The sequence below is a fragment of the Camelus ferus genome, chromosome 18 (genome assembly GCF_009834535.1).
Source record: "Camelus ferus isolate YT-003-E chromosome 18, BCGSAC_Cfer_1.0, whole genome shotgun sequence".
NCBI lineage: Eukaryota > Metazoa > Chordata > Mammalia > Artiodactyla > Camelidae > Camelus > Camelus ferus.
In genome coordinates, this window is record NC_045713.1 from 19539971 (window position 1) to 19560575 (window position 20605).

Here is a 20605-nt window from a genome sequence, read left to right on the forward strand (position 1 = left end):
GGGGGGGCCAGGGGGAGCTAATCCCAGTTCCCAGAGAAAACCAATTAATATTTTGGTGAATTTTCTTTCCAGATTTCCCTATATGTGTGGAAATATATATGGTTTTCCATTTCCTTTTTTTTTTCTTTACACACTGAGTTTCAGTTTTTGTAGTCTTTCAAAAATGTACCTAACATGACCATTTTTCTCATTATGTAATTCTGTGAAAACATGATTTTTAACAGCAGATGGTATTCTATCATATGGCTGTACCGTGGTTTGTTTATAATTTTTCTTATTACAAATGAGGCTGCAGTGAGCATCCTTCTACATAAATCTTGGTGCTCGTCTGATTATTTCCATAGGTCCAGTTCCTGTACGTGAAATTGCTGGGTCACATATTTTTGAGGCTTGTGATATCACTGGGGCCCAATTTCTATTCAGAAGAAGGATAAAAGTTAGAGACTTCAGAGCTGCAAAATGCCTGAGCTGTAAGTCTCCGCTGGGACCATTTGACCAAATCAGCCCCTAGTTTTGTGGGTCCCCAGAACTCTGAGCCCCAGGACCTCTTGGCTGGTTGGTGGCGGCCTAACACTTCTGAGGAGCATCATTGTCCCAGACTGACCCCCCTGCAGGGTGGCTGGGACTGGGGAAAGGAGAGAGCTTATAGTTCTAGTTGGTTCCTTGAGCCTTGACAGGAACCGTGATTGATGGTGGCTCAGCAGTTTACCCAAGTTACTGAGTGCCTCTGTAAGCCAGAGACTGGCCTGCGAGTGAAGGATTTGGAGATTAATAAGACACAGCCTGTGTCTGCAAGGAGTTCACAGACCAGTGAGGAGGCAGGCAGGCAGACCTTTGCAGAACCTAGGTGCTAAGTACCGTGATGGGGGTTAGGAGTCCAGCAAATGGACACAGGGTTGTAGAGGGAACTAGGGGAGGGCCGAGAGAAGGGGAGCCTTCACTGCTGGTGATGATCATCTGAGCAGGTCCCTGAAGGATGGGGAGGAGCTCGCCCGTGGGCAAGTGGTGTAGAGAGGGTGAAGACACAGGCGTGACGGCGTCTTAAGGCTGGCATGCTGACTGGAGACATTTGAAGATTGCCGTGAAGCTTGGGTGGAGAAATGGGTAAGTGACACCATTAGCAGTAATTCTGGGACAACAGGTGTGAGCTGGGACTTCAGTTCTCCCAAATCCTGGAAGGGAAACTGCCCCTGTGAGGCTTGTGTCATGGAAGACAGGTGACCCCTGGTGTCCTTCCTTCTAGATTCACACGCAGCAGCCTGGCTCCTGCAGAGGGATTGGCTCTGAGCTGGTCCCAAGCACTGAGACAAACAGATGACAGGCAATGTCATATTCGTCCTAGCAAGCATTTTGACTAATTTGGGTCACCTCCCCACCAGCTCTTGGGGGAAAGCTGGGGTCTTCCCTGACCCTCTGGACCTTAGCTGGCTGTCGTCCTCCAGGTCCTCCTCTCCTCGGAAGCTCTCATGCACACCCCTTGACCGTGAGGCTTCCTTACTGGCCCCATGGCACCTGTGTCCCCCACCAGAATGAGATCTCCTGGAAGACGGGGGCGTCTGTGTCCCCAGCACTCAGTGTAGGACCGGGCCTGGCCTGCAGCAGGTGCCCCCAATATTGAGTGTGAGAATTTTCCAGATCTATCCAAGTGGGTTTTTCCCTGGGGTCACACTGAGGTCTCTTGTCTGATTTTTAACATAATGAAGCCACATCCTTCATGTCTGCTCAACACGCCTGGCCTTACTTTCAGGGCTCCTTGGGGAAAAGCACTCGAGTAAACGGCTCTCCAATGTAGGGTTTCTTTAGCTCAGGGATTCCCTTTTCTGCTCTTCCCTGTCTGCATCATTTGGAAACATCTTTTAAAAGCCATGTTAATTGATTGGCTCAGGCCCTTGATGGGGTGGTCGGTTTCACCGCAGACATGGGATATATGGCCTCCTGGGTCTAAGCTGAGAGTCTTGTATGGTGCCAGCTGGGAGGGGCAAGAGTGGCAGAAAATCAATTATTTAAACACATTCAGCAGCTCCACAGGGCTGACATAGGTGGGCAGTTTGGCAACTGGTATATTCTCCTTTTAATAATAAACTTTAAAAAGTGGCACACGGAGGGCAGCCTGATTGCTCTGTGTGCGGAATCACCATCAAGAGATTTTGGAGGCATAATTTTTTGGCATTTGGGCAGCTGCGGATCACTGGTCCTGGCACCCCTACTTATAAGTCTGAGATAAAAGGGCAGTGTTTGCAAAAAAAAAAAAAAAAAAAACCACCAAAAAACACTTTGCTTTTTGTCTCTTTATGGTACAAATAATACATGTCTCTTTCTGATAAACAAAAGGAAGAAACTAAAAATCTCAAATCATTTAATGACTCAGGTGGGCTTCCAGACCTTTCTCTGCTTATGCACATACACCCACCCACTCACCTCTCAGGGTGAATCAGACGATGTTACATGTATGGCAGGGCTCTGCCCTCTTCAGCCTCTCCGCATGTACACAACTTTCGGTGGGTCACAGACCCCCAGAGACCCCAGTCAACCATGACTGGGGCCAGTGAGGCCCCTTGAACGTTGTGGAACGTAACCTGTGTCCTCATCTCTCAGGCCCACAATAGTGTATGAAATTAGGCTGTGGCCTGAGTCCAGAGACTCATCCAAACTGGCCTGGAGGTGCAGCTCCTTCCAGAAAAGCCAGGACAGTTACTGCTGTCATTAAGCCCTGAGGAAGGCTTAATACCCACTTGGTCTGAGGTCAGGAGGCTGCGACCAGCCCATGCCCCCGCCCCCCGGCTCTCCCTGCCCAAGGCCATGACTTCCGGATTCCCCCAGAGTCGCAGCGACCTTGCTTCCAGCCTCTGAAGGGCACTGGAGTAGAAGTGATTCAGACTCCGGCGAAGGATGTGCCCAGCATCTCAATCTTTTCCCCCTGCTGAGCCCGCCTGGGCCGGGGCCAGGAGCCCTGAGGAAACTAGGGGCTTTCGTCACATTCCTGATCTGCACTGTGGCGTTTCCAAAACCGGTTCCCACCTCCTCCGCTGCAGGAGGAGACAAGCCACCACTGCCTTCCAGGAGCCTGCCTTCTTCAGTCACCCACACCACCCCCTTAAGATTCCCCTGATTTCAGAGCAAATGCTTACAGATGAGTTGATTGAGACTCAGAAGTGACTTGCCCGAGGCCACACAGCAGGCCATTGGCAAAGCTGGGGTCCAGTTTTAGGTTTGTGTGACTCGAGTCTACCAGTGCTCATGAGGAGTCAGCCTTTGCGCAGCCTCACCAGGGAAACATTGGCCTGGGAGGTTTCTGTGCACATGTCAGTCATTTGTCACTGTTCCCCTTGAACCTGAAGGATATTGAGTCTCAGAGAGGTTTCGTGGCTCACCCAAGGTCACACAGCTGGAAGTGGCAGGGCAGGAAACCAGGCTCGCAGGATTCCATATTCTGTTTCCTGCCAGAACTGCGATGGCTTCCTGACGAGCCCGAGTGGAGGTACTCTGTGGGTGGAGCTGCTGGAGGCGGCCCAGAGCCCGAGCTGGCTGTGGGGAAAGCGGGAAGCTGAGAGCCGGGAGGCCGGGTCCCCGTTGCCCCAGATACGCTGTGTGTGCTGCGTCCTGGCCCTTTCTGTTTTCAGAGCCTGTGCATGTGAGGAGCCGGCCTGCTTCTGGCACACAGTGGGCTCCACACCTAGTTGGTTCCGCTTCCCTAGGGGCTTTGAGAGCTGTTTGCAGAGCCCAGTTTGTATCGGTGACCCAGGTGGGCACCCTGGCCCATCCTTGAATACAAGGCTCCTTGGAGTTTCCCTGTGCACAGGGTCTGTGGAATCAAAGGCCAGCTGTGTAGGCTTCCCTTCATATGATGATGTGTGTCTGAGCCATCCTCAGCTCAGACACACGTTATCACTGAGGCCTCACTCACCTGTTCAGTCTGCCAGTCTGTCACCAGACATTTACTGAGGGTCTGCTCTGTGACAGGTACTGGGTCCTGGACTAGGCCTGATGGGTGGATACCCATGGGTCTTGCCCTCCAGAAAGGGAGGGGTGGATCCTACGTGTGTCATGTCCTTTACATCATCATAATTACTCACGAGAGTGTGTGTGTGTGTGCGCATGCACACGCACATGTGTGGGGTGGTGGACAAAATGTACTCTGTGCTCTGACCCGACTGTGCTCTGACCCGACTGTGCTCTGACCCGACTCAGATGTGCATAAAATGGATCTGTTTCTAGAGACAGTCTCATTTTACTCTGGAAAACTGGTGGCAAGAAAAATGTATTTTTAAAAAAATTAGCTCATTAAAGAGAAATCAATCTCTCCAGATTTAAAACAGGCTCTTCTGGATAAAAGAGTCAGTTCAAGTTGAAACTTTAGACAAGTTGTGTAAGAATTTCTAAAGGCACTTCTTCCTCCAAGCAGGTGCAGCTCTATACCAGGAGAGTGGGATGTGGGCTTTCAACCCACATTTGCTCCCTCAGCCAGGCCTTCTTCAATGGTAAGCAACCTGCACAGCTGTCCATGGTGGATTTGTCAGACTCCCCATTGAAACTGTCCTGTCTCAAGAGATCTCCCTACCCCCTCATCCCTCCTCTTTCCAAGATAGCTTTCGATGCAAGCAGCTTGTGTCTTTACAGGGTTAGGGGAGGGCCACCCTGCTCTTGTTTTGGACTTTGGGTCCGCAGACCAAAAGAACACTGTTAGATGGCCATGGCCCCCTGAGGACTGGATATCCAAAACCCACTCAATCCTGTATCTGAGGCTAAGTGTGTCTGTGTGCCACACCCCTGCCTGTGACATCTGGCTTTCACCATCCCCCACCAGGACACGGTAGGTGAAGTATTCATTAAAGTGGTCACTGGTTCCTGACGCCTCCACCTTCCCATCAGCAGAGGAGAAAATCAGAGTGAGTGGGCTTAACACTCAGCACTGTTAGGTGCCACAGCAGGTAAGTGGGTGGTGGAGCTGCCCCTGCCGCCCCAGCCCTCCCAGTCTGGGGGTGGCCTGTTGCCTCGGGCAGGCCTGGGGTCCTGCTCTTAAGCCGTAGTTTCCCTCCCCCTACCGTGGGTACCCAGCTCGGGTGACCCTTGGTGGCCTCCCTCCAGTCTACCCAGGCCCTGGGGTTTAGGGCTTCCCTCCTGGAGCCGGGTCCCACTGCTCTTCCTGGGTGGCCTGGTCTGGACTGTGGAAAAGGGAGTTGGCAGCAAGGAGTGATGTCACAGGGAGGCAGAGCCGGGGCTCCGGCAGAGGGGCCACAGTCCTGCCAGTCAGTCCTTGGGCAATACGCTGCCCACGGGAAGGCTCGTCCCATGTGGTTCCCGAGGGGTCTGGTGCTCACTGGCTGGTCTTCAATCCAGCACTTGGATGTGGTGACAGTTGACAGTCCCCTCCTCTGGCCTCATGTTCTGTCTTTCTCTCTCTCTCCGGCCCCTCTGCCCACCTATCCAGCCTCCCAGGGGCAGAGTTTGGGATCAGCGCTGATCTTGCATCCTTGAGGAGACAATCAGAAGAACCAAGAGAATTCACTTCCCTGGGGTTGGGGTGGGGGCACTTCATTATCACATCCAGTCTCTCACCTTTCAGTGCTGATGGGCAGGACTTGGTAGGGACAGGAGGCTGCCCAGGGAGCCCAAAATCAGGCTTGGAACTCCACTCCCTGGAGCTGAACTCCAGCTCCTGGTCAGTCCCACCTCTGCCTGCCTATAAAATCTCCATGTCTCACACCACGCTCTGTCTCCTACTCCAGGAAGTGACTTGACTCTTCCAAATTGGAATCCCATGTGGGCGCATTTGATGGGAAGGGACGTGAATATTGCCATTAAGAGATGGACTTACTGCATGAGAATTTCCCCCAGACACAAAGGGTATTTAAAAGATGGTGAGCAGCTGCATGTACTACCCACGCCCACTAGGTGGCAACATGAGCATTTATGGCTCCCTAGGACTCCTCCAGCTAGACCCACCCCAGAGACCACAGCCTCGGGTGTTAGGTCGGGGCAACAGTGCAAGGGGGCTGGGCCTTTCTGGGAACCCCGCCCTCTGTCTTCTCCCTCCCAGTTCCAGGCCCCTCTGGAGGTGCTGTGGCAGCCAGAGAGGTGGGAGTCCACGAGCTTGGTGGAATTCCGGAGTCCATATGTCCTTGCTGGAAAAAGTGTAGTGCCAAGCCCCCTCCACTCCCAACCCCAAAGTAATTTAAAATAATAACAATGCCAATACCTCAATAAAACTGGGGAGGGGGGGAGATGAAAAGAAAAAAACCTCAATTCTATGTCATAGAATTAGTTTCACTATTCCAAAGTGATGCTACATATGTAGGTAGGCTGATTTCTCTCTCTTGTGCTTCTAAGCACAAGTCAGTCAGCCCAGCTGTGTGACCTCAGGCACATCACTTAGGCTCTCTGGTCCTCAGTCCTCGGCTATAAAGTGGAGTTAGTACATGTTCAGTTGTTGAAGGACCACATAAGATGATGGATGTAGACTGTTCAGCTTCAAGCCTGGGTTGCAGTAGTTGCTCAGTAAACAGTGGTCCTTTGGGTTGTTATTGATACAGGCTCCTTTGGGCTGTTGGGGTGTGTAACCCATAGCGCAGGAGACCTGGCTCTGGCGGGTCAGGAGCAGTTGGGGTGATTGGGGGTTTAGTTGATACTCGATCAGAAAAGTTGGGGAGAGCCTGAGCTAAGTATCAGGCACATGGGCCAGGTATAGACATGAGGCAAGTGTCAGGAGAGGAGATGGTCCCAGGCTAGGCATCTCCCCAGGTCCCTCAATGCTCTCCCCGGAAACTGGCCCCTGTGAGAGGTGGCTGTTTCTTCTCACTTTTGAGACAGAAACATGGAGATGCTCAGAGAGAAACTGAGACTTGCCCAGTGGGGAGAGTGGGGACGCGAGCCCAGGTGCGGTGGCAGCCTGCTGGTCAGCCCTCTCCTGCTGCATCTGACACAGAGGGGGCTCTTCCTGAGCATTCCTGCCCCGCAGTGCTGGCCCTGGGGTCGGGGGATGGTCTAGGCAGGTACAAGGGGGCTGGCGGACAGTGAGACTTCCCTGGACTGTCTCTGTGACTGCTCCAGATCTTCTGCCCTACACTGCTTCTACACGGCTGCCAGCCTCGGGACACAGCCTGTGCCTTTGACACACACATACGTGTACGCACACACATACCCACCTGGGAGAGCGGAGAACACACGACCTCCCCAGGGGGTATTGACAACGGCCTCCCTGATCACAGCCAAGACCAATGCCCCTGTTTTGCAGCTTGGGAGCCTGAGGCCAGAGTGGGGAACCAGACAGAGTGGAGGGATCCCCATGGCAGTGGCCCAGGTCAGTGGGAGGAATAGGCCAGGGAGCTATCATTTCTTCAGCACCTACTAAGTGACTGGCTTAGTGGGGCATTTAACTCACAATAGTATAAACATGAAATGGTCTCATTTCTTAAAAAAAGAGACAATATAGCTGTGGACTCAGAGTTTTAACTGCACTAGGCACCTCCTCAGGCCCCAAGGAAGCTCTCTGCCCCTGCTTCTCTCTGATAGGGGCACCAGTGTGGATCCGGGGAGCCTCCAGCTCAGCCAACATCCAGCTGGCAAACAAGATGCCCTTCCTTGCAGGCATCCTGTCTGTCTCTATAATTCTCACAGGGCCTCCTCTTTCGAATGCAGGATCCTTGACAGCTTTGGTCCTTGTCTTCAGACCTTAGCTGCCAAGCACACAATAGGAAAAAACTCCCACTGGGCTGTACTTGAGTCAGATTCATGGGTGAGGGTTCGGCTCCATTAGCCAGAGACAGAGTAAGAAAGGAGGGGGGTCAAGGTGCCCATGGCTGTGTCTACCTCTCTCCTTTTTCATTTCTTTGACAAACATTCAGTGATAATGTGTTACATCCTGGCTCTGCTCACAGGACTCATTAGTGAGCCACAGGCCTGGTCCTGCCCCCGTGTAGCTGGCCTTCTGGTGGAGGAGAGAGAAGACACCATAAATGAACCGTGGTCCTAAATGACTCAACATGGCCATGTTAGATAGTGTTGAGTGGAGGAGCTAGTGATGGGATGTGTGCACAGGATGAATGGTCGGTGGGCCTCCCTGAGGAGCCGACCTAAAGCTGAGACTGGATGAGTCGCAGGAGCGGTCTTTGGGCAGGAGGAACAGCAGTGCAAAGGCCCTGAGGCAGGAATCAGCTAGGTGTGCTGGAGAATAGAAGGGAGGCCAGTGTGGCTAGAATTTAGACAGGGAGAGTACAGAGTTTCATGAGATGTTATATGATTATTTTAATCTGTACATGTGTAATTTTGATATGAATTTTAAACAATAATTGAAAATCAACAATAGTGTTACTGAGTCTAAACTCGTTCTGCTTGCCACATGACAGACCAATAAATCCAGAGACAAGTTGTTGGGGCAAGGAACAACGACTTTATTCAGAAAGCCAGCAGACTAAGAAGGTAGCAGATTAATGTCCTGGAGACCCATCTTCTCCGAGTCAGAATTCAGGCTCTTTTAATACTAAAAAGAGGAGGGGATGTGGTTGGTTGTTGCAAACTTCTTGGTGTGGAAATCCTTTGTTCTTGCAGCTGTCCTGTAAGGTCAGGTCATGATGTTCCTGTACACCTCCAATAAGACAAATGTTATTCTCTGTTCTGCAACTTTTTATCTTTATACGAATGGAAAAGCGCTATACCCTTTAAAGGTCAGAGCCCTGAGAATGGGCTCTCCTGTATATTTCAGGCTACAGGCAACATTCTTTTATAAAAGGTGCAGAACCAACATGACCTAGCACAGGAGTCAGAGCACAGGGTTAGAACCAAAGGAACAGATCTAATGTGGAGTCAGGTTTGTTCTTCCCTATTACATAAGGGCTCCCACCCCTAGCACTGCCCAAGTCGGATGGAGCTGATGTCCTGCCGCAGCTGCCTTGCTGGGCAGGGGCGTGGTCTCAGCCCTTCCTTTTGGCAGTCCTTGCTGAGGCTTCCGTGCTCCCCATCCCAAATTCGGACAGCCCGAAACCTCTCTGCCCCTCGGGTCCCGCACGGAGAATAGTGGACGGACACCAGCTGGGTGTCTTCCGGTGCTGGCAGGCCCTGCCAGACCTCGCCACTGGCTCTGCTGCTTGCCCACGGGGTCTCTGACTGCAAAGGCTGTTTTCTGTACTAATTGACCTCCTTGAAAGTCAAAGCAGGTCGACCAGCTGGCTCCCTCCAGAGTGCCTCCAGAGCCTCCTGCTGTTGGAGAAAATGAGTTTGTTCAGCAATCTGGGTGAGGCTTAATTCTGTTAAAGCCAGCGTCCTCCCCTTTCCTCCTGTTTTAAGAAAGGTCCTGAGTCTGTGTAGGGAGGAAGCCGGGGGCTCCAGGGCTGGAGGATACTCTGGATCCCAGCTCTGCCTCCCACGGGCTAAGTGACCATGCATGAGTCCCCTGCCTCCTCTGAATAATCGAGGGAGGGATGTCGATCTTAATAGTTCCAAGGGAGGGCTGTGTGGAATTCACTGGCGGTGTGCACGCTGAGTGCAGGTACAGAGAGAGAACTGTGGTAGGGTGAGTCCTTCTTGTTCTGTGGTGAAGGACCTGAAACTGAGTAGCCCCTTGCCCACAGTACCCGAGATAGTAGTCATTCTCCTCTCCTGGACTTGCTCACTCCCCTCTGGCCACACGGTGACCCCTTGCTTCTCCTTACATGTGCCGACATTCTTTTTTTTTTTTCATTATAGTATAGTTAGTTACAATGTGTCAATTTCTGGTACAGCACAATGTCCTAGTCATGCATATACATACATGTATTCATATTCTTCCTCTTTTGGTCTCTGCACTGCTGTCCCCCCCTACTCCAACCTTCGTCCCCCTCCCTCCCCCCATGTCTGCATGACTCCCTCCCTCACTTCCCAGGGGTCTCTGCTAGTGTGTGTAGATTCTTGTCCGTCCGCTCCCCCGGCTTGAGTTTTCCTCGGAGCTCTTATCAGCATCTGACCTGTTATGGTTTTTTTGGGGGGGTTGGTGGTGGTGGTTATCATCAGTCTCCCTTCAAAAGAATGGAAGATTCTAGAAGGCCAGAAAGCACTTGTAGTGGGTGAATTGTGATCCTCTCCCCAAAGTTATATCCACATCCCAGAAACTGTAAACATGATCTTATCTTTAAAAAGGGCCTTTGCAGATATAAAATTAAGGATCTTGAGATGAGACCACCCTGGATTACCCAGGGGGCCCTGAATCCAATGAATGAGGGTCTTTATAAGATGCACGCAAAGGGGAAGGTGGGAGGCAGAGACTGGAGGGAGGCAGCTGCAAGAACGCCTGGAGCCACCAGCAGCTGGAAGAGACCAGAAGGATGCCCCCCCACCAGCCCCCGGAGGGAGCGGGACCCTGCCGACACCTTGATTTCAGTCTTCTGGCCTCCAGAACTGTGAGAGAGTACTTTTCTGTTGTTCTAAGCCCCTGGGTTGTGGTCATTTGTTACGGGCAGTCTCAGGAAGTGGAAACAGCTCTGTATCGCCAGTACCCTGAGGGGGCCTGGAATGTAGCCGAGCAGGGGGCAGTGGGCTTTCTCTGGGAAGGATCAGAGAGCAAACATCTGAGGTTCTGTTGGCCAGACGCCTCTCCAACTCTGCCTTGGAGCCTGACGGCAGATGCAGATAACAGGGAAATGAATGGGCGTGGCTACATTCCAGTGAAACAGCATTTGCGGACACTGACATTTGAATTTCATATAATTTTCATGTGTCACAAAATATGATTCTTATTCTGATTACCCCTCTGACCATTAGAAAATGTAAAAGCCATTCTTAGCTTGTGGGTGGGACCCAAGCAGGTGGAAGGCTGGATCCGGCCAGTGGGCCGTGGTTGGCTGTTTTCTGTCGCAGGTGCTCGGTGGGGATCTGTTGAAGGATTGAAAGGAACATCACAGGCAGCAGCTGGAGGCTCCAGTCAAGGAGCCCAGAGACCGTGATGAAACCGTTTATAGACTAAGCCCCCCGAGGATTAAAATAGACTTGGATTCTGGGGCCCTGCAAGCTGCTGAAAGCAGAGGCCTCACCCCAGGATTTTCGGCCTCAGGGAGGGACGAGTACATGTTAGGGCTGACAGGTCACTCAGATGCCTGGCTGGGGAGGTTGTTCCCAGGTCCTCAGTGCTGGTCAGTGTCCTGGTGGCTGGAGTGATGGACGAGACAGAGGGAGGCCATGACAGCTCCCTTGAAAGATCGGAAGTTGAGCTGTGGGTTTAGTGAGAGTGGATCCCAGGATAAAGTTCTGGTGGAGCTCTGGGGACAGTGGAGCTAAAACTCCAATACAGTGGTAGCTGGAATTAGGCCAGGAACATAAATGAACAAAGTAGGTCTGATGTAGGACAATAGGGAGTCAAGGGGGACTGTGGCAAAGTGGGGAAACTGTCTCCCAGCTGAAGCAATTGCTTATCCCCAATCAATTTGGCCAGCTGGGACTGCAGGCCCAGTGCTGGCAGACTTTTAGGTTGTTTGTAAGAAGCTGGAAAATTGAATACTTTGTATGCAATCTCCTGATTTAAAATCTTGGCTCAAGAAAACAAACAACAACAACAACAACAACAAAAAAAAACCAAATAAAAAATAATTTAAAAAGCACGCAACAATTAAAGAATAAGTAAAAAAATAGAAAAACAAAAACCAAAAAAATCTTGGCTTAAATTAAAAAAAAACGTCATGCCAGGATCTGTCCACAGTTTAAGTGGATATTGTTAAACCCATCTTATGGTTCAGAGGGGCTAAGTTGCTTGATCAACAACACACAGCTATGAGACAGCCAATCTGGGCATGGGGGACCTCACAGTCTTCCACGTGGGGGCCCTGTGTGGCCCCATTCACGGGATGGAGATGGAGGGGCTCAGAAGATCTCTCCAGCTAGGAGGGCTGGGTCCTTGACGCCTTCAGTCAGAGAGGGCAGGAGGGGGATGCTCAGGTTCCTGGAAGGACAAAGCCACACACGACCCTCCTTCTTGGTTGATGGAGAAGTGGCTGGGCATACACTCCCATGTCTGATGGAAGCAGCTGTCACTCGTGTTTGCGAAGGAGGCAGCCCTTCTGTGAAGAAACCTTGGGAAATCAGATGGGACTGCTGTGCCTGCACTCTTAGGGGCCTGGGAAAGCACGTCGCATGCGATTAGGGGATGAAAGGTCCCCTTCCCCTTCTGCAAATCTCCGTCTTGTCTTCGCTCTGTCATTTCACAGTTCCATCAGAACCGGCGACTGTGATGGTGGAGGAGGATTTGCTCTTAATGGGTCTGCCCAGAATTGCCTTGTTTTCTTGCCGTCAACAAACTATATCCCTTAATAAAAGTTTCATGACTCAATTTAGTGAAGGAGACATGTAATCCCAGCCCCTTCTGCCCTGATCTCAAAGATTATCTCTGGCAGTGGGTCCCAGGAGCGTTCTTGTGTTTGACACAAGTGCCATTTCCAGGGTCATTGCCTACCGAGATCGCCAGGGCACTGGCAGGCAGATGGAGACACCCACGCCCTGGGAGGACCTCTTGGCCACTGCCTCCATCCGCCCTCTTGTGGTGGTCATTGGCCACTTGGGCTGTCCGGAATCCATTCTTGTGTCTGCCTTAATCGCCTGTGGGGATTGTTCGCAGGCCTACCAGCCCTTTGCAATAACACCCCAACAACAGATCTGGGCAGAGGTGCTTAGACCAAGAGAATGCATGGGGTGACTCCGTGTGAGTGCTCAGGGCAGAGCTCAGGAGGCTTTGTGTCTTCCACCTTTGCCTCCTAAGACCCCGAGACTGCTGTGCAAAACGAGAACCCCATCTAGCTGACCAGAGGGAAGGGCTCACTTGGGGAACTGAGGCACCCCAACCAGCATGGTGGCAACTTCCAGGTGTGCAAGTGAGGTCATCATTGATCCCCTGGCCCCAGTCAAGCCATCAGAAGACTGCGGCCCATGAATGACGCTGAGAGAGAGAAGCATAGCTGCCTAGATTCCAACCCACAGAATCATGAGGATAATAATTGCTGCTAAGTTTTGTGGGTTTGTTAGACAGCAACAGATAATGGTTGTAGCCACCTCTCTCTCTGTCTCAGGCACGATGTTTGGGCAGGGACTGACCCCAGACACAGCTCCAGGGGCGAGTCCTGAATCCCTCCACCAATCAGAGCATCCCATTCTCTCTGTCTACAGTGAGACATCAGGAACCATTTGCTGGGGCTTCTAATAAATATAAATTTCTCTGCTGTCTAAGAAAGAGCTGATGTGGTGTGAGAATGTGAGGTCAGGAATCATGGCAGCCATTTTGTGGCCTGGGGAGACCCTGGAGCTTTTGGGGAACTTTCAGGTGGAGCCAGTGGTTGGAGAGATGAAGCTAACACAGTAGGAGGTAAACCAGAAGCCTGGAGAGGACGCAAGTCCTTGACATCTTTGAGCTGCTAGATCAAACCACCCCTGAAGCTAGACCTCCCCCCGGGGTTTTCAATTATACAAGCCAATGAGTGACCTTTGAATGCTTTAAGCAAGCCTGAAATGACACATTTCCCTCTAAGGTGTGGCACAAGTACACCCAGGGATATACTTACAGATTCTTTATAAAAGCAATTGGGGCCTGTGTAGACCAAGATGTATATTAACAGATGTGCATCAGAGCGTTGTTCCTATTGATATATAATTGCCAAACAATAGCTGATTGTTTAAATACATTTTGGGACTTGCATACGGTGCAGTACTCTGCAGCCACTAGAGTACAGTGGAGGCCAGCAGATCTGAACTGAAGTCTTGACGGTGTGTGGCCTCTGTTTCCTGTGTGACCCTAGACTAGTTCTGTAACTCTCCTGAGCCTCAGTTTCTCCCTCTGTAGGACTGATACAAGGGTATTGCCTACCTATAGGATATCTGTGAAAATTAAATGAAATACGGGAAGAGCTCAACACAGTGCCTGGAACATTCCTAAATGTGCAATTAATAGTTATTATTAGCAATAATAATGGGCTGTGATCATGAGATGATTTCAAATGTAAAAAGCTGGATAGAAAACTGAGCCCGCAGTGTAATTCAATTTTTGTAAAATGTATGTAAAAATTTGCATTAGAATACTGAAATGTCCACCAAAATGAATATCAGCTAATTGTAAAATTGCAGGCAGGTTAAACATTCTTTACACTTTTTTGTATTCCCTAAATTTTCTGCAATACATTATCTTTATAATCAGAAGAAAAAGCTATGAAAAAGGAAGGAGGGAAGGAAGGAAAAAAGGAAGCGAGGGAGGGGTGGAGGGTGGGAAGAAGAGAGCTTGTGGATGATTAAAACAATTCCAAGACGATTAAGAAGCACATTTTCTATGGACTGGTGTTGCACTGTTGACCAGGCATCAGGCAGCCCCTAAGATGGCCCCAGTGATCCCTGCCTTCTATTCTTTACATTTCTGAGTGGTCCTCTCCCATGTTGGATAGTGCTGACCTGACCTGTGTAACCCATTGAATAGATGGAAATGACGTGTGATATCTAAGGCCAGATCATACAAGACACTGCAGCTTTCACTTGGCTTTCTCTCAGATCCCTCACTCTGGAGGAAGCCAGCTGCCGCATTGTGAGGACAGCCAAGCAGCCCTATAAGACAGGCCAGTGTGGCAGGGATTTGATGCTTTCTGCCGACAGCCAGCATGAAGCTGAGGGCCTGCCATCTGGGAAGTGGATCCTTCAGCCCCAGTCAAGCTTTCAGAGACTGAATCCCTAGCCAGCATTTTAACTGCAACTTCATGAGAGACCCTGAGCCAGAAGCATCCCACTGAGCCGATCCTAAATTCCTGACCCAGAGAAACCATGAGATGATAAATGTTTCTTGCTGTTTTGAGCTGCTATGTTTGGGGTGACTTGTTACACAGCACAGATGACGAGTACACCTGGAGAGAGAAGTTCATATTTATCGAACACACATCATTCCAGGGATCCCCCAAACATTTTTTCATGTCACCATCTCAACATGAACCCCTTAACCAACACTCATATAGTGTTTATTATAAGTCAGGTATTGTTGGGAGCATTTCATATATTGCTTATTTAATTCTCACACTAACTCTGTGAGACAGAAGATATTATTCTCATTTTGTAGATGAAGAAATTGAGACCCAGAGAGATTAAATGGCCAAGGTTACACAGCCGTTGGTGAGAGAACCAGGATTCAAACTCAGATGGTTTGGCTCCGGGGTCTACAGGCTTGCCCATCAGGCTATTTTCAGAGAGAACCCACGGCCCAGCAGTTAGAGCAGCTGGATGTCCTTATGCGTCCCCTTGCTTTCTTCCTCCTTCCCCATCACAAAATGTAAAGACATATTTTACATCTCTGGGAGATACGTTGGCCATTTTTGCTTTTGACACACTTTTTCTGTCTATCCCGTATGCTTTGTTTTCAGAGAAACATTGCGGGTTCTGGCGGGGAGACGCCTCTAGTTCACCTCTTCTTCTCTTCCTGGTAACCTGGTCTTGCTGAACTGGATGGTGGGGTCCACCAGGAATTCCCATCTGGTTCTTTCCTCTTTGAAGACATGCCACACAAAGGTCAGCAGGGAGAGGGCTTAGGGCTGGATACATGAGAGAAATAGCTAGAATGTATCAGTTCGTCTTGTTCCAAAAGTGCTGTAGCAAATGACCCCTGCACCCCCAGCCCCAAGTCAGTGTCTTGAAGACACTCATTTGTTCGCATGGACCTGTGGGTTGGTCGGTTGACTGATTTAGGTTGGACTCGGCGAGGGAGCTCTGCTGGTCTTGGCTGGTCTTGTCACATATCTGGGAGTCAGCTGAGGGGCTGTCAATCAGATCCTTCTCCTGGGGCCAGCGGTCTAGCCCAGGTGTGTCCTTACCATGGCGATGACAGACATGCAAGTGGAAATGTGTAAGCGCTTACGAGGCCTGGACTGAGAACTGAGCCAGCAGCATTTCTAACCTCATGCTGTTGGCAAAGCTAGTCACATGGCCAAGTCCAAAGTCAAAGGGCAGGGAAGCAGGCCCCGCCCATGTGGAAGGGCAGTGTGAAATGGCCCAGGGCACAGATACAGGATGGATAAAGAATGGAGGCCAAGGATGGAATCGACCCCATTTATTCATCTCAACAGCCTACATCCATCCATCGTGTGCCCATCTTTTGTTCACTGTGCAAACCCCAGCCAAGCCCCTTCCTGGGTCAGCACTCCCTCAAGAGTGCTGGCCAGGAGGTGGATTTCCTCTTCATGATATCCTTCACCCAGTGAGGGGGGCTCTCCCTTCCACTGGGTTGAACCCCATGCTTGGCTCGCCTCACTCCTGGGGAGGCGGGGAGGGAAGACCCATCGCTGTTCCTGCTACTGTTTCTCCATGTTTTGCTGCCTTCACCCTTTTTAAGAAAACCCTATTTCAATTCAATGGATTTCTTTTCTAGCCCAAACTCCACACAATGTGACATAAATATCTTCAATTAGAAAAACCGTAAGACAAACAAATAAACAAAAACCTCTCCTGACCCACAGAGGATGGAGTTGGCCATGCAGAGAGTTCGTGGGTGGAACTTCCAGAGGCAACAGCTGCCAGGTCAACGCATCCCAGGCCACGGGAACTGGAGTCACACCCCTGGGGCGGAACTCTAGCTCTGCCATTGACCTTACAGGGCACACTTCTTTCAGCCTCAGTTTTCTCATCTTGAAAATGGGGCTATAAGGGCACAGTCTTCATGGGGCTGTTGCAGGGAGAAAATGAAGGTTGTTTGTGTGTAGGTCCGGGTACACTGTGTGGCACGTAGTAGATGCTCATTAAATTGTCTTTCTCTTTGCTTTACTTGGGAGACTAAACCAATACAAGGAGTGTCATGCAGATGTGTGTGTGTGTGTGTGAGCATCTTCACTGGTTAACAGATGGTGTGGTAAAGAGAAGAGGCTCCAGGAGGTGTGTCTTGATCAGAAACCTCAGGAAGATGTGAGCACAGGCGAGAGTCACCCTTTGCCACTGAGTCCCGTGTCCCTAACCTTCCATCAGAGTGTGGAACTTGGGTGTCCCTTGCAGGCTGTGCCGAAGCCACAGGCCTGGACTCAAGTCCACTAGAAGCTCAGGGTGTCTCCTGGGTGGTGGGGGAAGCTCTGGTTCCCAAGTTTGAGAGGCCTCATGTTCTCACATTGGTGGCATCGCCATCCCCCAATAACAGTCTCCCCTTTGCCAGTCTCATCTGTCACGTCACAACAACCATGTCCTCAAAATGCCTTCTGGTGGGCTTCTCCCAGTTTTGCCACGTCTGTGCCTCAGTTTCCCTATCTGTCAACAAATCTAGAACCGTACCTGCCTCAGAGGGTTATTTGTGGATGTAATGAATTAGTCTGTGGGGCCCCTCTTACATAGCACCTGACACAGGGTCCGTGTTCTCTATTATCACATTTATGATTTGTATTATTACTGCTAAGGACAAGATCTTCGCAAAGAAGACTCTTCAATGATACTTTGTTATGAGATGGGGAGGGACCCCGAGTGTGACCTTAAACAACTGCTGAGCCTGGAGATGAGGCTCATGTGCTTCTTTTGTGAAAAAGACAAGGGCTCACATCCCCTGACCTCTTCTTGGGTGCCACGTGACTGTCAACTACTTGTCCCCCCAAAAAACAAAGCACCCAATCTGCTCCTCCAAGAGGAAGGTAATTTTTAAACAATGCAAGAGAATGTAACCGCTTTTTGAGAGACACTTGTGCTGGAAAGAGCATTTTGAAAGCAGATGTTTGGAAATGTTTCCATTGTTATGAGCTTTTATTGCCAAAAAGCAACGAACGTGTGTTTCCCTTAAAAACTCTCCAAGTCTGCACACTTTGAGAACCTAAAAACAGGAAGTTCCAATTTCAAAAAGCTTCCAAAAGAAACTTTCAGGGGGTTTTGAATCCATTTGTTAAAAATACACGATACCAATCTTCTGATTTGTCTGCAAGACTCAATGACTGACATCAAGGAAGATGTCAATTAGCCAGATTTCACCAAAAACGGTTCCCCATCTTGAGAATGGGACTAAAATATGAATATTGATATTTAGAAAGCACAGTCCATGAGATGCTTCTTTCATTTGGATTTATAAATCCAAATTTCAGCGCTGTTTTCAGCTCTAACCGCCATTCAGATCAAGTATGGAAATAACCCTACATAGAACTAGACTCATTTATTCATTTAATGGCAGTACCGGGGACTGAACCTAGGACCTTGTGGATGCTAAGCACATGCTCTGCCATTAAGCTGTACTTCCCCCCCAGAAATAGACTCTTGAATCACCATTTGGTAGAACATTAACCCATACTTTAAAAAAAAAGTATATGCAATTGCATTGCTAGCTGTAAAAAAAAATATTACTAAGAATGTTTAAATAAAGGCCAAAAGGTCTATTATACTGTTTGTAAATAAAATAAAAACATATAAATACAATGTTTGTTTAATCTTTATGTCCTTGAAAAGTTTCTAGTTTTTATATATGCTTTATACTGTTCGTAATATATTTCTGCATCATTATGTAATTTATAAATATTTATGCCCAGCTGGACACCTTTGCTCTTAATCACTTAATCGAGTCCCAGGTGTCCCTCAGGTTGCTCTCCTGCAGTTTTCGTTTCCTGGTGGTGGGTGGATGGGGAGAGATGGGGCTTTCTTCTTGGTCCTGGGAACCAAGGCCTGTGGCCCCGCTCTCGGCCCCTAGAGGGCAGCAGAGGGAAGCAAAAAACAGTTTGGAAAAAACCACTCAGAAAAACAGCCCAGGAAGAGCTGGTTCAGGAGAACTTAAAATGCCTGTTTTCTCCCCAACCTTCCTCGTTGTCCCGCCTCCAGACAGTAGTAAAACAAACCAGCTACAGCTCCTGAGGACTGGGAAAATTCCCACCAAGTACTGGGAACAAGGAGGCGAGTTTGAGCTGTGGGACTTTCACCTGGGCACTAAATTCACCTGGAGACCACAGAGAGTCAGCCGTGGATGCTGACCCCGGCCCTGCTACTTCTTGAGCCTCAGCTTCTCCAGCTGAGATCGAGTAAGGATTCCATAAGGACTCAATTATATCCCTTTGGCCAAAGTGCTTGACATGCCTTCGGTCCCAAAGAAATGTTCCCAGACCCTTTCTTATGATTCATTTATGCTCCAGCCCCAAAGACCCTCCCTAGCCTGTCATCCAGAGGATGTCACAGCTGATGGTGGGGACCCTTGTGAGGCTCTCCTGTCCAGGCCTGTCTCCTTTCCCTCCTGGTCCCTCCCTCAGAGCCAAGGCTGATTTGCCCGTCACCCTGTCGCTGTGGTTTCTGAGCACATTTTTGAGCAGATGTCCTGGAGTACGTGTGTGCCCTGGCCTTGTTCTCTGTGAATGCAGCCAGGTAGCAAGTCCAGGCTTCCTTCTCATCCCAGAGGAGGCTTCAGTGCTCGGCATGGACCACAGCACGTATCTTCTGACACAACTCCAAGATGCCTCACCTCGCAGCCACCTACCCCACTGACCCCTGGGCAACCTTCCAGAAACACAACCCTGGGCATGTCGTGTTCTTGGCTCCCCAGTCATCACTGGATCTTCTTCGCTGATAGGGTAAGATCTAAGCTCCTAGGTTGATGTTCAAGGCCGTAGGATAGGTGTTCTCCCCAACACACCCCTATACCTAATGTTCAGAGCCTCTTCTATATGCCCTCAGTTTCCTCATCTGTCAAATGGAGGCAACTAACCCCTTGCAGGTTGAGAGTGATAGGGGATGGAAAACTCTTCCTGTGGTGAGGATGCTCAGCACCTGATGATGTCCCCTTCCTCTACCCCATTTACAGATGGGAAAACTGAGGCTCTGAGAGACAGGTGTGGCCCAGATATGGCAGAGCCAGGACTAAAATTCAGATCTTCCATCCTCCATTCAAGACATCTGCTAACACCTCTCAGCTCAACTCTCCCTCCTCAACGAGGCCCCTGGTTGCTGCCTCTCGCGTCCTGTTTCACCATCTATGATTATCAAATTGATTAGCAGTTTCCTTGTTCATTATTGTCTCCTTCTCTAGAACGTAAGCCGGGTGAAGGACCTGGTTGGTCTTGCTCACTGAATGCCTGGCACAGAGCCAGGGCCTGATAAATTCTTCTTGAATAGTTGTTGGAAGCACTAAGACAGTTTTAGAGAAACTCCAGCTGATCACTTGCTAATGAAGTGGGTTTCTTTTTCCTCCAGAGAAGCCACCCTCTGGGACTTCTTTGATTGCACAGAGCTCCAGGGTCCCTTCTTCCCTGGGGAAGACTGGCCCTGAGCGGCAGGCAGCCTCACGTTACACACACCAGCAGTGCGAGGCCGGCTTTCACAGAAGCCCTGGAGAAGCATCTTAACCAGGGAGTAAAGTGTGTATTCAGCTTAGATACCTTGGGAGTCGATGTTTAAAAAAATCTCACCGGTAATTGGAAATTGGCTAATCCCTCGCTGTAATTAGGAGGGCCTGGAGGCTGGGGATGTTCTGGTTTCCCAAGCTTTATTTCAAAGGTTTAGGAAACAGGAAGTGACTTAGGAAGCCCAGAAGCTGGTGAGAGCCTTTGCAGCAGCTGACTCCAAACGGAAACCGAGACGCATATGGGTCATGTCCCTTCAAAGCATATTCATGTTTTCTGAAAAGTATGAATTTCATTATTAATAGCAACAATTTTTCTGGTCAATTTTGTTGAATATAAAAAGGGCGCAATTCCCA

General features: G+C 49.8%; 1 non-coding gene across 1 annotated transcript; it reads left to right on the plus strand.

Moving 5' to 3' along the window:
- The first annotated feature begins 2086 nt into the window (after positions 1 to 2086).
- On the plus strand, positions 2087 to 2205 carry LOC116657704. The gene has a single exon (XR_004312900.1). It is a non-coding gene; the product is annotated as a U11 spliceosomal RNA (small nuclear RNA).
- Positions 2206 to 20605: the final 18400 nt, after the last annotated feature.